The sequence below is a fragment of the Herpailurus yagouaroundi genome, unplaced genomic scaffold, assembly GCF_014898765.1.
Source record: "Herpailurus yagouaroundi ecotype Mexico unplaced genomic scaffold, PumYag 187, whole genome shotgun sequence".
In the NCBI taxonomy this organism is placed as follows: domain Eukaryota; kingdom Metazoa; phylum Chordata; class Mammalia; order Carnivora; family Felidae; genus Herpailurus; species Herpailurus yagouaroundi.
In genome coordinates this window covers 3,926,548-3,930,467 of record NW_024412418.1, presented here as the reverse complement: position 1 = coordinate 3,930,467, position 3,920 = coordinate 3,926,548, and positions in this window count along the sequence as shown.

The window sequence follows — 3,920 nt, the reverse complement described above, 5'->3', positions numbered from 1 at the left end:
TGGAGGTATTATGCTAAGCGAAATTAGTCAGTCAGAGAAAGACAAATACATGATTTCACTCATAAGAGTACTTTAAGATGCAAAACAGATGAACATAAGGGAAGGGAAGCAAAAATGATATAAAAACAGGGAGGGGGACAAAATCATAAGAGACTCTAAATATGGAGAACAGAGGGATAACGCAGTGGTTGTGGGAGGGGGGATGAGCTAAATGGGTAAGGGGCACTAAGGAATCTACTCCTGAAATCATTGTTGCACTATATTTTAACTAATTTGGATGTAAATTTTAAAAAATAAATTAAGTAAATAAAAAAGTAACTAAAGTGAGTTGACTATTGAAGTATTTACCAGAAAATACCATTTGAAGAATATCTTCAGCTCTAAACAGAATATCACATTTGTATATACATAATCAATATTCTATTCAGTTATTAACACAAGTGCCTTAAAGATTTCCAATAGAAATTATGCTATTTACTCTGTTCTAGTTATTGTGGATGTTAGATGTCCATTTTTTTAAAAAGTACCTGATGATTCATACTGGCCATTTCACACAATATACCTATTTTGGTGAATTCCTAGCCCTTGAAAACACTTATTACTGTCATTTTTTACTTAATTTTAATATGTCAGCTTTATTCCTTGCCCAAGGGAAGTATACCTTGCAAACATTTTCTGGAATCTGCTCAGGCTGACCCAAAGAGTAGAAGTTAATTCCAAACAGTTAAGTTGGAGAAGAAAGTTAATTCCAAGAGTGGTTGGTCATTCCTACCCATCAGCTCTCCCTGACCATGCCTCCCCTAACAGGATACCACCCATGGCCTTAAAATAGCCAAAATGTTACTTTCTGTACTCCTTGGTAGAGCTGATGTAACAGAATAGCACCAAACTGTAATTTATTATCTCACATTTCTGGAGGCTAGGTGCCTGAAATTAAGGTGCTGACAAGGTTGTTTCTTTCTGAGGGCTGTGAGATAAAGGTGCTGTTCCAGGCCTCTCTCCTTGGCTGGTAGATGGATGTCTTAACGTGCACACGGTGTTCTCTGGATCTATGCATCTGTCTCCAAATCTCCCCTTTATGTAAGGACAAGAATAATATGACATCATTTTAATTTAATTAAAATATCCCTGTAAAGACTTTCTCTCCAAATAAGGTCCCATTCTGAGGTAGTGACGTTTAGGACTTCGACACGTGAATTTTGAACAGGCACAATTCAACCCATAACAGCATTTATAGTAAAGGCCACTCAATTGTTCAGGACAGTAGGAATCTAGACCCAAACATCTAGACCCAGAACAAAACCAGATCAATCCTTTATTCCCTCTTCCTTTCTTGATAGATGAGTCTCTGGGTGGCAATTTGGACCTGAGTGCTAATAAATGCTCAGAAGTATGACTTAAGCATAAGGAAGAATACAAAAAGGTGAGAGATTATTATTTAAAAAACTCAATTTCAAGCTTAATTACAACCTCCAATAACACCAGACCTGAAATCAAAATTCCATGATAATAGCCAATAATGATGATAATTATAGCAACCATTTACTGAATAGTTACTATGTGTCTGGAATAGGTACTGTATATGCATGATTTTATCTAATCCTATCACTGTATGAGGTTGATACTTTTAATTAAATTTGATACGTAAGTAAAAAGCTTACCATATAAGCTGTCACATAGTGTATGTGTAATAACCAAAGCTTACATACGTGCCTAATGGATAAGGAAACTGAGCTTCAGAGATACCTAGAATTGCACTAATAGTGAAAGATGCAGGCTATATTTGGATAGAGGCATGTTAAATTTTACAGCCTGAGATCTTATCTACTAAACCATGCTGCAGCCCATTCCTACCCCTGTGTCACAGAAGCCTAAAATTATATAAAACCCAAGACATCCGTTGCATCCTGAGTCACTGGAGCCTTTTACGCATGCCCCTATTTAGTCTGCGGAGCTTGAAAATTACTATTTTAAGATCCAACTAGGACTTTAGAAATGTGATTTGTGAACTCCCTCTTTCTCCAGGACCCCTTCCCCCAACACACACCCAGGTAGTACCAGAAACTTTATGAGCACCAGGAATGGTCCCAGCTGTGCTTCATGAACCGAGATGGCTGATAGCGTCCTGTTTCCCAGACCTAAGTGACCGGCTGGTGAAAGAAAGCCATCCCCGGCCACGGAGAATCCCAAGTAGTTTTCAAAACTGACTCTATTTCACGTTTTCTGGCTTCCAGCAGTCCTGGGGACCGCAGGCCCCAGCTCTGTGCTTGATCCACACAGATCAAGCACAGAGCTGAGCTCAAGAACTTACCTGAGCTCAAGAACTCAGAGTCAGCATGTTCCTGGGGTCTTCAAAATCGGCCTATTTGGGGTTTCTTCAGGTTAAAAGAGCTGTCTCAGCAGAGTCTCTGCAGTCAGGAAGGTGGGAGTATAGTGTAGCCTTGCCCCTGCCACCATTGTCCCCTACTACTCTTGTTGTCAGTGGAGGGGACACTGTGGCCCAGCCCAGCAAAACATGGAAAGTTTTCAGAGATGCATGTTCCTTAACTTGACATCAACTGGTGAATGTACCAGATTCCTCAATAAATGAAAGTTGGTTGATTGAGGAAGAGCCCTCTATTTGCTTAGTTTCTAAATCAATTGTTCTCTTTCAACTCACATTTGGGTTGCCATTTCCTTTCCTTAATTTCCGCACCAGAACTATATACAGTGTCCAGAAATATGCAAAATACTTTTACATATGCCATTTTATCTGACATAACGACTCTGTGAATCCACTCTATGTCGTTAGCCCCTTTTGTAGACACAGAAAACAATATCCAGGATGATTCAATGGCTTTCCAAATCCCTTAGCTAGGGAATCACAAATGAAGATGTATATTTATGGGGTTTTTTTTATTCTTCTGTTTTCTTTCCATTACAATCCATTGCATCTCCAATTCTCAACACTCTCTTTCAACTCTGGTGTCTCTTATTATATTACATAAATCTTACTTGATCAACTCAACTCAGTTTTCAATCTTGTTTGACATTCCTGAATCAATTTTCAGAAATTCATTTCTTAAACAAGTGGGATGCATGTTTGGTGTCATATTTTGAGCTGAGTGAGGGCATAAAAATGAGGGAGCCAGACATGGCATCTCCCTTCAGGCAGTTATAGTCTAGTATTACTGCCATAACCAGTCCAGAACTTAGCTTACGATGCCAAGAGCGTTGAACCAATGAGGATATGGTTCAACCATATCCAAACACAGGGAACAAAGGGCCTTTAATAAGGAACTTAGAGTTTAATTCCTGAAAGTGTCCATCAGGAAGAGTCCTGAGTGCTTGGAGAGATGATTCTAGAGGCTAAAATGAACCATCTGCAAACAGGTCACCCGGCTAGCTGTCTGTCTGCAAGAGTTGAGTAAATTCATTATGAAAACATTTTTATCTTACCTTTTTACCATGTGAAGTTCTCAGACTGAGCCAGACATAAGAGCTTCTGGAGTCTATGTTTTCGTAACAACTATTCATAACAACAGGGAAAGCCAGAGTCAGTCTAACTAATGCAGCCAAATCACAGTCTACACTGGGGAAAGGCCCCGGGCCATTACTGTCTGGAGCTTTTGTCTCTAGTCCATAGCTCTAAATTTCACAGGGTCTCCATGTTTTCATTTGTAATCTGGGAGCTGTAATAACCTGTCAAAAATGTTTGTTAGGAAGATTCTTTGAGAAAATATAGTCAAATATCCTATGAAAACTCTCCTTATATAATCCCTCCTGGAGGCTCTGTTTTAAGATTTTCTTAAGCTCAAAAGAGCTACCATTTTTAGAGTGGTAAGTAAGTTTCTGCCATCTGGTTTGAAGAATGAAATTTGCCTTTGCAAGAGTCTATCATTCTTGGAGGGAGCTCATCAGCATATTTAGTTTTGCAGATG